Source organism: Euleptes europaea, chromosome 1 (genome assembly GCF_029931775.1).
Source record: "Euleptes europaea isolate rEulEur1 chromosome 1, rEulEur1.hap1, whole genome shotgun sequence".
In the NCBI taxonomy this organism is placed as follows: Eukaryota; Metazoa; Chordata; class Lepidosauria; order Squamata; family Sphaerodactylidae; genus Euleptes; species Euleptes europaea.
In genome coordinates this window covers 163,251,329-163,268,356 of record NC_079312.1, presented here as the reverse complement: position 1 = coordinate 163,268,356, position 17,028 = coordinate 163,251,329, and positions in this window count along the sequence as shown.

The following is a 17,028-nucleotide window of genomic DNA, read 5'->3' as shown; positions in this document are numbered from 1 at the left end:
GCCTGGAACGAACCAACACTTGGTGGATGCAAGGGGGGAAACTATATGTCCCATCCTCCCTTCGCAAAGAGGTATTGGGACTTGTACATGGTGCCAGGTTGGCAGGTCATTTTGGTTTCATAAAAACACTTCACCTGGTACGGAGGCAATTCTGGTGGCCCGGGATGAGAGCTGATGTGGAGCTGTATGTGCGCAGCTGCCCCACTTGCGCCACAGCTAAGAAACGGATGGGAAAACCCCCAGGGCTTCTTAAACCACTTGAGAACCCCTCCCGTCCCTGGGAAGTCATAGCCATGGATTTTATCACCGACCTACCTCCTAGTCGGGGAAAAACGGTTCTCTGGGTAATCACGGACCTTTTTTCCAAACAGGTCCATTTCGTTCCATGTGCTGGTCTTCCTTCAGCCCAGGGCTTGGCTAAACTATTCGTTACACATGTCCTCAGGCTACACTCGATCCCGAGGAAGGTCCTCTCCGACCGGGGGGTCCAGTTCGTTGCCAAATTCTGGCGAGCCTTCCTAAAGCTCATGGGGGTGGAGGAACAGGGCCTGTCTTCCGCTTATCACCCCCAGACGGATGGTCAAACGGAACGAGTAAACGCAGTGGTAGAATGTTATTTGCGTTGCTATGTTAATTTCCACCAGGACGACTGGGTCGACCTGCTGCCATTCGCCGAATATGCGTACAACAATGCGCCTCATTCCTCTACCGGCTTTAGTCCCTTCCAAGTAATATACGGGACGGAATTCGGTCCTTTCGGTTCCGCCCCCGTCACGCCAGAGCTCCAAGCCACCCCTGATCTTCAGGAGTGGATTCAGGCAGTTAAATCTACCTGGCCATGGCTGCTCAAAAATCTTGAGAAGGCAAAAAGCAAGTACAAGGAACAGGCAGACAAACACCGGTCTCCGGGATGGGAGCTAAAGGTGGGGGAGCAAGTCTATCTGTCCACCAAAAACCTCCGCTCTCTTCGTCCCTGCAAAAAACTGAGCGACCGTTATGTGGGACCTTTCCCCATTACCAGAGTAATCAACGAGGTTACCGTGGAACTGGAACTCCCAAAGACCCTCAAGGGAGTCCATCCCGTCTTTCACATAAGTCTCCTCAAACCTTATGTGGCCGCTCCCCAGTTCCACCCCCCTCCCGAACATGAGATTCCTACTGTAGTAGGAGGGGATACCCATCTGGAAATATCCAAGGTTTTAGATTCCAAATGGAAGAAGGGGAAACTGTTTTACTTTGTTCGTTGGAAAAACCTTGGGCCCGCTCACGACGAGTGGGTGGCCGCACCCCACATGGCGGCCCCTCGCCTAGTCCGAGAATTCCACCTCGCTTATCCCGATAAGCCTCGCCCTCTCGAGGACCCCGGAGGGGGGCCTTAAGGGGGGCAGAATGTGAGGGTCTTTGTCTATGTGCCTCTGCTTCCCATCACCCGCTTATCAGTGAACTCGTAAAAGCAGTTCACACCTTCTGGTCTCAGGCGCCAGGCCTGATTGCCCCAAGTATCGTCCCCCCCGCTGTTCTTCCTGTCAGTATTCCCTCAGGCCGATGCGGCCTTGGAAGTGTGATAGCTTCACCAGACTTCCTGGGACTCGTCTGATGTTTTGTATTATGCCAAGCTTGTAACTTCCCATAACAATAAGTGTGAACCCCAGTGCCCCAGTGCCCTGGAGTCAATATATTCTGTAAACCCGATTAGCCCCTCACTTGCAACTTGCTACCTGTGCCTGTCTCATCTCCTGATGTCTTCAATAAATCCTTTGTTTCTGTATCAACGTCTGAACATTTGATTTGGAGAAGTAAACTCAGAGAGAGGGGATCTCTCACACCATCCCTCAAAAAGCAGCCAGGCTGAGTATTCCTCCCCCCTCCCCAGTTTGCGCCAATTGCCAGAAAAACAAGGGACAATGCCACTCTCCCCCCCAAAAAAACTATGCGTCAGATCAATTTTTGTGCTGGTTGCAGTTCTGAAATCAACAAAGGCTGCAGTCCTAAGAACACTTTCCTGGGAGTAAGCACCAATGAATAAAATGGGACTTACTTCTGAACAGACTTGCTCAGAATTGCTCCAAAATCAGCTAAACTCCATCTCCGGGTCCCACATTTAAAAATAATAATCAATAATATTAGTGAAATAAGGGTCAATGTATTATTCTGGATATGGTAGAGGGTGGTGACTGTACTGGACAAGGATTGAGATGTGATGTTTATTTTCTTACTTTCCCCCCCCTTCCCCTTTTCTTTTCTGTATCCTAATAAACATTCAATTAAAAAAAAGTTACATCATGCTGCTAAACAAGTGAAGAATAAATGGCAAACTCTGAATCCCTTAATAATTATAATGATAGTAATAATGATAACAACAACAACAATAATAAGGAGTTGGTATTCTTTATGCCAAATAAAGGTGTGATTTGATTTGATTTCATTTTGAGTTGGTATTCAATTTTAGTTTTTCAACCGTGGAACAACACCATTTGTAAAAAAACAAATAATAAGGAACCTTGTAGACAGTAAAGACTGTAAAGTATGTTGTAAATTAAAAAGTGTATAAATGAATAGTATCAGCCATAGCCTTTTGGTATTTGCATAAATATTAATGCTGTCGACTGAGAAAATATTGGTTAGTTTTTTAATCGCCTTACTGTTGCCTTCATTTTCCCCCGGCTTGGTATGTTGCTTTAAGAGCACAGAATTCAGCCTATAGATCTATGAAATCCGTAACATATAACCACCTGTCATTTAACCAATCAATTAAAGTTACATAATTTGGCATATTAACAAAACTATGTGACGGATCCCTTCGCATACAGAACAATTAAACCACCACATTGTCAAGGGCAGACCGTCTTTAATATTTTTTGTAATCGTCCTGGTAACGGACCAGAATGAAAATAATCTCCAGAAATAAACAAATGTGTCCTTCATTCTCAATCCCACTGATTAAAATGGGCTCCTCCCGATTAAAGCTTTTACCTTATTAACTGGCTGAAAGCTGACAGGCGCGATAAACAGAAATTAATAAATTGGGGGACCAGGGAGAAATCGCAGCAGGAGGGAACAAGGTAGAAAGCCCCCCACCCTCCAGGATTCAATGAGGCCCTGAGCAGGATGATTCTCAACCTCTCCACCCCCCACCCACCCCTCTCGGTTCCCCCTTAGCTGCCCCTCTCAGCTATACTTAGGGTCACCAACTTCCAGGTCACCATCTTCCAAGGCTCTCTCCTTCCCAGGCTCCACCCCCCAACTCTCCAGGTATTGCCCCACCCAAAGCTGGCAACCCTACTAATCCCAGACGGTTTGCCAACAGGCCCTGGTGTAGGGCTGCCAACCTCAAGGTGGAACGTGGAGATATCCCAGAATTACAACTGATCTCCGGAGTAGAGAGATCAGTCTATTGCATTATACTCTGCTGAGGTCCCTCCCTTCCTGAAACACTGTTCTCCCCAGGCCCCACCCAGCTAGGGTTGCCAACTCCAGGTTGGGAAATTCCTGGAGATTTTTGGGGTGGAGCCCGGCAAGGGCAGGGTTTAGGACAGGGAGGGAGCTCAGAGGGGTATAGGGTTGCCAACCTGCAGGTGGTACGTGGAGAGCGCCCACTATTACAATTGATCTCCAAGCAGCCAAGATCATTTCGCCTGGAGAAAATTGCTGCTTTGGACGATGGGTTCTATGGCATTCTATCCTGCTGAGGTCCCTCCCCTCTGCAAACCCCGCCCTCTCCAGGCTCCACCCCCAAAATCCAGGTATTTCCCAACCCGGAGCTGGCAACCCTAGTGGGGTATAATGCCATGGCAGAAAACTAAGTTGGCAATACTAATCCCGAGGCATCTCTGGATAAACTTGGAGAGATGATGATGATAATGGCACATGGGTTGCAAAGATGAGAAAGGAGGTCTGCCCATCCACATACTTGAGGTCAGGCTTTGCCAAAACTCATGGTTCATCAATTTTGAAAAAAATCTAAGGGCCAAGCAAGATGTTAGCTAAACACGTGGCTGCTGTTGAAAATGGCAGGCCTGTATTCAACTTTGTGCTCTCCTTACATAATACATAATAGAACCTGTTATCTTGAAACCCCAACTTTTCAGTGCACAGAACTGGCTGTTGATGGTGAAGGGTAGGCAAGCCTTGGACAGTTCTCTAGGACCTTGGGCACTGCAGGGTCTTTGTCAGTACCTGATGTCCAAGATCTTTTTTTAAAAGAGGAGACAGAAGGTATTAAGCTGGGCACTTTTGGCATGCAAAGTATGTGCTGTACCACCAATCCACAGTGTCTCTCTTAAAATACACGACATCAGGCTATGGGTAACTTCTAGAAAATTCTATGGAGAGGGGGTGGGGAAGCTCAACACACGGAAGCCATGCCTTTAGGACAGCATCTGATTTAGTCCTAAGTTGGGTGTCGCTGGTTCTTTTGTCCCGAACTTCCAACACTTGTGATCCTCCAGACTATTGCAACCTTCATCTTGCTTGAAAATAGGGTTGCCAACCTCCAGGTAGTGGCAGGAGAGCTCCTGCTAATACCACTGATCCCCAGCCGATAGAGACCAGTTCACCTGGAGAAAATGGCCGCTTTGGTAATTGGACTCTATGGCATTGAAGCCCCTCCCCACACCCCACCCTCCTCAGGCTCCACCCCAAAAACCTTCTGCCAGTGGTGAAGAGGGACCTGGCAACCCTACTTTAGAGAGAGCTTCAATCTGCAACAGTTTCTACCCTCCATGCCTGGACCATTACAACAAAGATTCCCTATTACCACTGAAATCCCCAATCCTTCTAAGCCCTCTAGGGCAGGGTAATGTTATTTCTGTGTTCTGTGCTAAGGTTTCCAACCTCCAGGTAATGGCTGGAGATCTCCTGCTATTACAACTGATCTCCAGCCAAAAGAGATCAGTTCACCTGGAGAAAATGGCCGCTTTGGCAATTGGACTCTATGGCATTGAACACATGAAGCTGCCTTATACCGAACCAGACCCTTGGTCCATCAAAGTCAGTGCTGTCTACTCAGACCGGCAGCGGCTCTCCAGGGTCTCAGGCAGGGGTCTTTCACATCACCTACTTGCCTGGTCCCTTTAACTGGAGATGCCGGGGACAGAACCTGGGACCTTCTGCATGCCAAGCAGATGCTCTACCACTGCGCCACAGCCCCTCCCCGTAAAGTCCCTCCCCTCCCCAAACCCCGCCCTCCTCAGGCTCTGCCCCAAAAACCTCCCACCGGTGGCGAAGAGGGACCTGGCAACCCTACTTACAGCAACCAGCACACTGTAAGGTAATGTGCAGCCCTAGTCTCCTAGCTGTATCATCTAATGCAGTGGTCCCCAACCTTTTTTTGACCAGGGACCGCTAGGACTTTTTTGTTCGGTGCAGGGACCCCAAGGTTCAAAATAAAAATCCTGAGAATTTGAAAATAAACTTTAATCATAACTGTTAGTTAAACATTAAACTTAGAATAAAATTTGAATATATATTTTTATAATAGAGAACTTTTAATTGAAACTATTAATTTGTTATGGGTTTATAACTTTGTTTCGCGGACCTTAATTTCGTTCTCGCGGACCCCTAGGGGTCCACGGACCCCTGGCTGGGAACCAGTGATCTAATGGGAAAGGGGGTTTGCGCTGTTTCTCCTCCAACCCATCAGGAGCTCTCAGCCGGCACACCCTGTGTGTTCCTTTTGACTGGGGCTCCCTTCCTCTGCCTGTTTGCCCGTGTTTGTGTCCAGACACCAGAGAGCTCATGCCAGGCCTGTGGTGCTTCTGATGTCTTCGAGGCGAAGGCGCCATCAAAATCACCGGCTCCTATCGGGCCCTTCTCTCTTTCTCTCTGATGGGTCAGGAATGCAGGCTTTGCAGCTCCCTCCCCTCGGCCACAGCGTTTATTTAATATCCTGAAAAAAATTTAAAATAACTTCTGCGGCTGCTAGGAAAAACAAAGATAAATATAATAAAAGTGAGACGAAAATATAAACCCAGAAAGGGACTGGAAGCTTTCCTAACCAATGGCTGGGATCCAGGAGGGGCATGAATTCAAAAGAGAACACACACACACACACACACACACACACACACACACATGCATGGGTGGATGCACAGATGTGGACTTGAATAGCCAGACACAAACACACGGACGCAAATATCCCAGCATAAATTCCCTTTTATAGACTCCCATGACCAGGAACATGCCAACACAGACACACGAATATACACACACCAATATAGATACGTAAATACGAGAACCACACACAAATAGAGATAGCCCCAAATTGCAGACACATCTGGGGTCACCTAGAGGAAATGGAGTGCAGGAATGCTGAACAAATCAGAATCAGAGTAAAGCATACAGCAGTGGTAATAACTGGGTCGATCAATGGTGCTTGGCTTGGCTGTTGGAACTGAAGGAAAGTCTCCATTTTCAACACTGTATTCTTACAGGGCAGTGCTGCTGAAAGCAACCAGGGCCCCAGAAAAAAAGACTTCTTCTACGCCCCACCCCTACACATTACCAGAGCCAATCCAAACATGAGAACCAATCACATGACTCGCCTGGCTCCCGGCCCTGGAGACGCATAGTTCCTTCATAGTTAAATTGTGGAACTCCCTGCCCCAGGATGTGGTGATGGCTGCCAGCTTGGAGGGCTTTAAGAGGGGAGTGGACATGTTCATGGAAGAAAGGGGTATTCATGGCTATTAGTTGGAATGGATGCCGGTCATGCTGCATACCTGTTCTCTCTAGTATCAGAGAAGCATGCCTATTATATTAGGTGCTGTGGAAGACAGGCAGGATGGTGCTGCTGCAGTCGTCTTGTTTGGGGGCTTCCTAGAGGCACCTGGTTGGCCACTGTGTGAGCAGACTGCTGGACTTGATGGGCCTTGGTCTGATCCAGCAGGGCCTTTCTTATGTTCTTATGTGACAGGTCGTCTGGAATCTTGTACACATGAACCCATGAAGCTGCCGTCTACTGAACCAGACCGTTGGTCCATCGAAGTCAGTATTGTCTACTGGCAACAGCTCTCCAGGGTCTCAGGTTGAGGTCTTTCACATCACCTACTTGCCTGGTCCCTTTGGTTCCCAAACATTTTGGGCCACCGCCCCCTTGGGTCCACAAACTCAACCCCAGCGCCGCCTACCCTATCCAACAACACAGTTGAAGGACCCCACGTCTAGCACCCCCCTGCTGCCCTGTTGCCTCTTAGTGCCCCCCTAGGTAATCCCACCACCCCCAGGGGGCGATACTGCCCACTTTGGGAACCTCTACTTTAACTGGAGATGCCGGGGACTGAACCTGGGACCTTTTGCATGCCAAGCAGATGCTCTACCAACTGAGCCACAGCCCCTCCTGCCTCAGAAGTGTCTACAGCAGGGGTATCGAACCCAATTGTTACGAGGGCCAGATATGACATAAATGTCACTTGGTCAGGCCGGGCCGGGCCTCGCCAGCCCAGATCGAGAGGGGGGGGCGCATGGCTGTCTCGGCTGGCTTGCGGGCTGGATAAGAGCTCTCAAGGAGCCCGATCTGGCCATCGGGCCTTATGTTTGACACCCCTGGTCTAGAGATATGAGGGCAGTGCCTGGGGAGGGCGGAGTTTAGGTTAAGGATGCCAACTCCAGGTTTGGAGATTCCTGGAGATTTTAGGTTGGAGCCTGGGGAGGGTGGTGTTTGGGCAAAGGAAAGAGATTAGGAGATTGTAACGCCATAGCATTCACCCTCTGAAGCTGCCATTTCCTCCAAGGGAACTGATGCCTATAGCTGGAAGATCAGTTGTAAATAGGGTTGCCAACCTCCAAGTACAGCCTGGAGAGTGTCTAAAATGGCAACTTATCTCCAGAATACAGTTTCCTTGGAGAAAATGGTTGTTGTTTTTTGTGGGCTATTACTCCAAATAGAGGGGTCTCCTTTTATTAGGAGAAATTAGCTTGGAGGCTGGTAGAGCTTTGTGAGAGGTTGGCGTGGGGATCTTTAAATCTATTTTTATGCGGATGAATGCATCAGTGAAAAAGGTTCCCAAGAAACTTGATAAATTTTAAGGGTTTTATTTAAAAAAATCAAATTTGTATACACACTCACAGAAAAACACACATTCCAATACATACAGAAGTAGGAAAATAAAGGTATGAGGGGGTGGACACAAGGATTAGAGGTTCCCGGGGAAAGTATATTTACCAGTCCGGGGAGCGAGGTCCAGAAAGAGGCAGCTGCATGGAACGAGTAATGACCAGCATTTCTCGTAAGGAAAGCGGCGAAAAACTGTACATGCAAACACAGGACTCGCGTTTTGGGCCCAAGGAAAACGTTAGCCATTTGCCATGGCAAACGGGGAGATATTTCTACCGCAAAGAGGAGTTGGAGGTATGGTTCACTACGCCTGGCAATGTCTGGTAATAGCCTGTCTTTGCCAGCGAACAAAAGGTCTGATTGCTACTGATGAGTTTAGGAGTTTGGGTAAGAAAAGGACAGGAGGTGAGATCGGTCAGAAATAATGCCTGGTTACTTTGGCAGAGTGCCCCTAAGTATTGGCTATAGATTTCCAGATGAGGGCTAGGTCTGGGAAACTATGGGCGAAAACTAATGGTCGCTTTATCCTCCTTTAACCCCTGTTTTAGCCAGGATCGAACGCACATTAGGCGAAACGCATGCGTTCGATCCAGGCTCAATCCTGGCTGAAACAGGGATTAAAGGAGGATAAAGCGACCGTGCGTTTTCGCCCTACCTGTCAGGGAAAAGGTAGGGTGAGTCAAAGGGCTTGGTTCTGGCAGTGTAGAAACTGGATGGGTTTATTTGTGTCCATTTGGACACATGAATGAGGATTCCTGATTCTCTGAATGGAGATCGGTCTCTGATGAGATTACTGAGGTGTGCCTTATCGGCTACAGGAGATGTCTAAACAAATGCTGAAGAGGGCTACCTTTTGTCCTTTTGTTTCCAGGTAGCACCTTGTGTCCTCCTGAGGGGAAAACAGGCAAACAAGCCTGAACTTGCCCAGTCAGCTCTGTAGCTAGATGGATACCAGCAGACCCCATTTTGACTCTGGCTGTACAAGTGTGTTTCAGCCCTGTACACTTGCTCCAGTCCTGAACACCTTGCCTGGTGTACCAGGGTAGCCTAGGGCTGCCAGGTGCCCATAACAGGGGGGCTTTATGGCATTATATCCCACTGGGATCCCTCCTCTTCCCAGGCTCCTCTCCCAAATTTCCAGGAATTTCCCAAGCTGGAGTTGGCAACCCTAGTTGCAATTTCAGAACTCCAGGCTCCACCTTGAGGCTGGTAACGGGATGACGCTCTCTTTTATGTTCTGCCTGTGGGGAAGACAGGATGCTTGGCTATGGGAACCTCTGTTCCAGCAAGACAACTGATATTTTAAAATGTATATTAATAAATAGTACGAGTTGCTAAGGCAGGGTCTCCACATGTGCTTTTCTGGGGATTCGTTGCCAGCGTTGCACGTGCCTCTGAATTTTAGTAAGCCTGGCTCTAAAGCTTGACTTTTGGAAATTTTGTTCAAAACAAAATTAAAACCCTGTTGTACAAAAATAGATACTACAGTTAGGGGATACTGCAGCTATGTCAATATGACATAGGCTGTTACCGCACCAGGTATTCCCAGCAATGTATCAAGAGTTTGGAAATGTTATAAAAAAATTCTGTTCGCACTTTCAATGTATTCCCACCGATGTATTAAGAGTTTGAAAATGTTGTAAAAAATACTGTTCACACTTACTTTGACCCCTTTAGCTGTGAAGACGTCTTCCAACCATTTTTTAGCCGTGGTATCCAAAACCCCTTTTAAAGCAATGTTTTTTATAACATTTCCAGGCTGTTACCGCACTAGGTATTCCCAGCAATGTATTAAGAGTTTGAAAATGTTATAAAAAAACATCGCTTTAAAAGGGTTTTTGGATGCCACCGCTAAAAAATGGTTGGAAGACGTCTTCACAGCTAAAGGGGCCAAACAAAGTGTGAAAAGTATTTTTTAATAACAGTTTCAAACTCTTAATACATCAGTGGGAATACATAGAAAGTGCAAACAGTATTTTTTTATAACATTTTCAAACTCTTAATACATCGCTGGGAATACCTAGTGCGGTAACAGCCCCAAACTTTTGATACATCGCTGGGAATACCCAGTGCGGTAACAGCCCCAAACTTTTGATACATCACTGGGAATACCCAGTGCGGTAACAGCCTGAGTTATTTACAAGGAGGGAGATGAAAAGATAAAACACTTTCTATAAGAAATGGGCTTTTTTTTGGTGGGTTACTAGTTATGCGCCGCTTGTTCTGGCCTGCAGCAAGACCCATTGCCATTGTGGCAGGAATACTATAATGTGCCTTCCCATTACCAATCAATCATTGTGCCCATTTTGTCACCGTGGCATCACGGGAAGAGACTATTTTTCTCCCTAGCTGGCCCTAATCTGCTGACCCTCTCAACCAATCATAGGGCTGTCTTCGAGGAAGCTTCCAGGGGATGAGCGAACTCCCCCCACCCCAAATGAAATTCTCAGCTGAAGCACATGTTCCAATGAATGCACTCTGCACCTGCAAAAGGCAGAAACTAGTTCAGGCTGGAAAATTCCTTCAGGATGACAGAGGGGCTGTGGCTCAGTGGTAGAGCATCTGCTTGGCATGCAGAAGGTCCCAGGTTCAATCCCCGGCATCTCCAGTTAAAGGGACTAAGCAAGGAGGTGATGTGAAAGACCCCTGCCTGAGAACCTGGAGAGCTGCTGCCGGTTTGAGTAGACAATACTGACTTTGATGGACCAAGGGTCTGTTTCAGTATAAGGCAGCTTCATGTGTGATGGATACCCTCTTGATAGTTGCATAATGTGTTGTGTTATTTTGGTTGGTCTTAATAAAGGTTACCACGTGTATTTTTGTTTTGGATGGGGTTTAATCAGTTTCCAGTACATGAGAGGATCATATTCGTATCCTAGGATTGCTAAGTTTATTCAAGAGCCTTCAATGAGGAACTTTGTCAAAAGGTTTGTGAAAGTATATTATGTCCGGTTGGATCTTCTTTGTTCACATGTTTATTTACTCTCCTCCTCAAAAAACAAAACCCTCCAAAAGACTGGTGAGACACGACTTCACTTTCCAGAAGACATGCTGATTCTTAGGAAGGCTGCTTCCAGATGGGGACTCAAAACCCATCCCACTGCTGCAGTAGCACATGGTGGTGGAGGAAAGTGGCGTCAAGTTGCCGCCAACTTATAGTGACCCCATACGGTTTCCAAGGCAAGAGATGAACAGAGGTGGTTTTCCATTGCCTTCCTCTGCACAGTGACCCTGGACTTCCTTGGTGGTTTCCTATCCAAATACTAACCAGGGCTGACCCTGCTTAGCTTCCCAGATTCGACGAGATTGGGCTAGCAGAGTGGAAATGGGTAGAAACATACAAAACCAGGTTCCTGCACTGCTTGCTCCACAGCCCCTCTCTTCTCTATGCTCTCCTTGACATTGCTGAGCATCGCATGGGGTCCTCACACATTTAAAGCCCTTTAACCCCCCCTTTCTTTTCCTCACCCTTAAGACTAAACCCCCTGTTATGGTCCCATTACTATTTATTTATTTGTACCTTGATTTTCTCCCTGAAGGCACCCAAAGCTTAAAACTAAAATGGACTACATACAAACCAACAAACCACAAAACAGCAGCCCCCTACATCTAGGGACTTGTATTGTGGCTCCTCTGAAGGCCTGGGTCAAGATCTCTTTGGCACTGGCCCTTTGACACCCCCAAGGTTTAAGCCTTTGGCCTCGACCAAGATGGTATAGCTGGTAAAGGGGTTCCACCAGCCTTTTTCTCTCTGCTCTACTACTAACACAATAGCCCTGTACACAAGTTACAGTGAATGCACATGCAATCCATGTACAGAGTACACTTGATTGTTCTTTGTATGTGTGCTGAGTAATTCTCACGTTGCAGTCAATACACGTACAGCTGAACATGTGAGACACATTTATCCAGGTCTCTGGTTTAATTCATTAAGTGAATATGTATTGGCACTTTCTTACAAACAGATGTGCACATGTACAGGGAAGATAAACACAAGATAACATATGAATAGGGCTAATGTTTTTCAGAAGCTTAGGGCAAATCCAGCAGAAGCAATAAATAACAAGTAGAAAAAAAGTCTTGTCAAATATAATAAAGGAAAGATGCAGTTTTCAGGCACAAGTCCTTGTTACAAGAACAGAAGCACCCACAACCAGTAGTCTTCAAATAAACATTTTTGTAATGCCATCTTGAATACATTTCCAAGAGAAGGTCCCTCAGTTTTGAATGCATCTCCTCCCACTCAGGCCTGTCCTGCATGGTACCAGCGGGCATACATTGGGCATGAATGAGAGACACCCATTTTTGCTGAAGCACCAGGCTTATTCTCATGGGATGCTCCTCTGCTTATGCCACCCTTTAAAGAAACCTCTGGGCCTCTCTTTCACTCAAGCCTGTAATTTGCCTGCAATTGAGGTAGGAAGGCTAATGTTAGATGCTTCCTATACATGTTGCTTCCATTCTCGGTTAAGGGAATTATACACTCAAACCCAAAGGGCCAAACCAACCAACTTGTGATTTGGCAACCACCAATGGCTAGGTTTCTAATGGGCGGGGGTCTCACCAAGACTGCTGGATGATGTGCCAAAGCAGTAGTGGGCTTTAGGCTTGCCAACCTCCAGGTGGGGCCTGGAGATCCCCTGGAATTACAAGTGATCTCCATGCTACAAAGATTCGTTCCCCTGGAGAAAATGTCTGCTTTGGAGGATGGACTGTATGGTATCATACCCCACTGAGGTCCTTCCCTAGGCTCCACCCCTCACATCTCCAGGTATGTCCCAACCTAGAGTTGACAACCCTAGTTTGCCCTTAGGGTTGCCAACTGCCTGGAGGAAAAAATGCCCTGTTGCTTTAATGGAATGTTATTTACGAGGTGATGTTATTTACCTCCATACCATGAAAAGCTTCAGCTGCCCATTTCTGCACATGATGTCTCCAGTAATGGCACAGGACATTTTTGTCCAGCCCCCATGTTTGCCCTTGGTCTTGTCTTCTGTGACATCTGGTACAAGGTGGAAGTTGGTTTCCAGTTCTTTTTTGCCAATTTTTGTGTGTAAACCAGCTTTGGACTGGGACTTGTGTATATATGTCACCTTGCAGGAGGGCATGGACTTCAGAGACAGGGGTGTATGATTTGGGGAGGTCGAAAGCTTATTGTGAGGAGCAGCAGTTACTTACTGTACTCTTCTTAGCAATATAAGCCTATGGGATTTCTGTGGACATCCATTTTGAAGCTCTTGACCTCCCTGAGACTTAAAGTGCAAGATATGGCACACATGGTCCAAAGCTAATGTTTGGGTTCACAGCTGTTTAAATATCATCAATATTTGTGGCTGGATTAACGAACAAACGAGGGCTGAAATGCAACCCTAAGGACGCTTCCCTGGTAATAAACACCACTGAATAACATAACACACTTCTGGGTAAACCTGCTTAGGGATGTGTATGTGTGTTAAGTGCCGTCAAGTCGCTTCTGACTCATGGCGACCCTATGAATGAAAGTCCTCCAAAATGTCCTATCTTTGACAGCCTTGCTCAGATCTTGCAAATTGAAGGCTGTGGCTTCCTTTATTGAGTCAATCCATCTCCTGTTGGGTCTTCCTCTTTTCCTGCTTCCCTCAACTTTTCCTAGCATGACTGTCTTTTCTAGTCACTCTTGTCGTCTCATAATGTGACCAAAGTACTATAGCTCAGTTTAGTCATTTTAGCTTCTAGGGTCAGTTCAGGCTTGATTTGATCTAGAACCCACTGATTTGTTTTTTTTTGGCAGTCCACGGAATCCGTAACTTAGGGATGCTGACATGGGAGCAAGTGGATTAGCAGGTCTCCAGGACACACCACCAGAACTCTTGCATTATAGAAAACAGTGTTGTTTAATTTACAGTGCACAAATACAAAAGACAAACCATCACATACACTCCTCTTCCACAACTACTTCCCAACCACACCAACACAGAGTTACATAAGCTTATATACATTTCCAGCACCTGATATCAATTAGGCCACCTGTAGACCTGGCCACAGTATTACATCACCTTACTGCTTTAAACTGGTTAGATGCAGTTCACCTGGGACCATGCAAGGCTATTTCTCCCTGGTTCTTGTAGGTTATCCGGGCTGTGTAACCGTGGTCTTGGTATTTTCTTTCCTGACATTTCGCCAGCAGCTGTGGCCAGCATCTTCAGAGGAGTAACACTGAAGGACAGTGTCTCTCAGTGTCAAGTGCATAGGAAGAGTAATATATACTCAGAAAGGGGTTGGGTTGAGCTGAATCATTGTCCTGCAAAAAGTATCACAGGTAATGTGCTAATCATTGTCCTGTAAGTATCAAGATAATGTTCTAATGAGGGTGTGGTATGTTAATATGGAACCATTGTATCCTGAAGTGATTGGTTAATGAGTGAAATCCAAAGCTAATCTGCATAGCTATTGTTGACTGTAGTCTTTAACTACAGTCCATATTAACATACCACACCCTCATTAGCACATTATCTTGATACCTACAGGACAATGATGAGCACATTACCTTTGTTACTTTTTGCAGGACAATGATTCAGCTCAAACCCAACCCCTTTCTGACTATATATTACTCTTCCTACACCCTTGACACTGAGAGACACTGTCCTTCAGTGTTACTCCTCTGAAGCTGCCTGCCACAGCTGCTGGCGCAAAGTCAGGAAAGAAAATACCAAGACCACGGTCACACAGCCCGGATAACCCACAAGAACCAATGAACTCTGACCGTGAAAGCCTTCGACACTATTTCTCCCTCTTGCATCAGCTTAGATGTCCCAAATCTGACAGCTACCTGTCATCTTTCTCTGTCAGATTATTATGATCAACTTGATACTCTGCCAGATGCTCCCTAAGAAAAGCGAATAAGGAATTGGGAATCCGCTTCCGTTTACTCCATCCGACCATGCACGAAAGCACCTCGAGGGAAAGCTGCAATCCTGTGCATACTTCCAGAGGCACACGTTGAAACAAGCCTCCCCACCCCGAATTCAACGGGACTTGTTTTCTGCTTAAGCGTGCATAGGACCACGCTGTTTGCCGTGATTTAGGAACAAGCGCCACGGAATCCAGTGCACAGCGTGCGCTTGAAATGAGGCGCCGGCCCCTTTAAGAACTTGCCCCGCCCCCCGCCCGGCGGAGCAAAGTTCCTGTTTCCCACACGCGAGCCTCTCTAGGAGCAGCGCGACCGCTGGTCTGAACGCGCTCGCGCTCTAGGGAGGAGCGCGCGGAGGCTGCGCGGCTCGGGTCGCGGCGCGAGGCGTTTCGCCCGTGGCAGAAGTTTGGCCTCAACCAGCGCCCGTCGTTCGGGTCCGAACGGTGCCCGGGAAAAGCCAAAGTGGCGCCGAGCGAGTTCCGGCCTGCTCCTCGCCCCCTTGGAGCCCAAAGGCTGAGCCTGGCGAGCTCGGCGGCCCGGGTGAGTGAAGGGGGCCGGAGCTGGCGCCGTGGCGGGCCGCTACCCGCCTGGGTAGGTGGGCGGGTGAAGCAACCGCTGCTCCTTGTGTTGGAGGGTCCACCAACGTGTTGCAATAAAGGCGCGGGCAGGGCGCCAGCACGTGTGGGCTGAAACTGATTACATTTAGTAGAAGATTCGGGCATGCAGGAGAATCAAATGGTGGGCTGTCACTTTAACGGCCCTTTTTGCTTGCTGGAAGTCACTCAGGTTTCTGCTGTTGTGGTTCACACAGCAGAGACGGGTATGTTCAGAAGAGCATGATTATTATATATACTGTCATAACACCGCTCTGGAAGTCCAAGGGTGGAGGGCACAAAGGAGGTTCGGGCACTATGTATTTTATAAAGGATAGTAAACAATGTATTAGCAACAGATGTAATAGTGCTCTGTGTATTCTATGTTTTTGTATTGAATTATGATTTTATTTTTGTTCTATATTTTCTTTTTTGTGTGTTTAATTATAAAAAGCAATAAAAATTAAAAAAGAGAGAGAGCATGCATTTATTAGCAAGAAGATACTGTAACAGTGGCCCGAAAGATCTCCCGGTTATAATTGGCATCCAGACTGCTAGAGAAGCTGGGAGAAGGAATGTCTGTCTACCTAGATACAGGCTTGCTCTCGGTGTGCTTTAAGTAAGTGGGTTAAGAGTCATGGAGTGTCAGAGTGAACTATAAACAAAGATAGGAGAAACTGGGTAGAACTGAACTGTGCTGCGCCGCCTCTTTGTCTGTAATACAGTCAGATATGTACAGAATGTTGCTATCCCGTCATAACTTGAATTTGGATAAATGTCTCTGCCTCAGTACAATCGGGACTCAGAGATTTCTGCCCATTAGGGCCTCTGAGTCAGCAGCTGTAAATAAACTGTTTTCTTGAAATAACGATTTGGGTCTCTCTCTCTCCCCCCCCCCCCGAACCCCCGTTTACTACAACAGTACAGAAATGGGCGGTGACTAGTCTCAGGACAAAGAGCTGGCGCAGGCTACAATTCTAACTGTGGTGGTGGAAAGCACGGTCACGTCGCAGCTGACTTTTGGCGACCCCGTAGGATGTTCAAGGCAAGAGATGTACACGGGTGGTTTGCCATTCCCTGACTCTGGACTTCCTTGGTGGTTTCCCATCCAAATATTAAGCAGGGCTGACCCTGCTTCGCTTCTGAGGTATGACGAGATTGGGCTAGCCAGGTCGGGGTACTTTTTGTCCTCCTGTGAAATCACTGCATATAAACAGCCCTCAGCATTCATGGAAGTGACATTGTTACACCTGGGACTTTCCTCCCACCGCCCAGCTGAGTGGTGGCAGGTAACCAGTATTGAAGATAGATCTGCCTCCAGCCGGTAGTTGGCAACCCTATCCTGGATCCATCAGCTTCAGTCCTGATTAGAAGCTTGGTGATGGCATCGATTGTCTATACAGACGGGAAAAGCCTGAGTGTCTTCTCCTGCTCCACTCTTCCACACACCTGGACAGATTATCAGCTTTCTTATTGGAACTTATTTATTGACT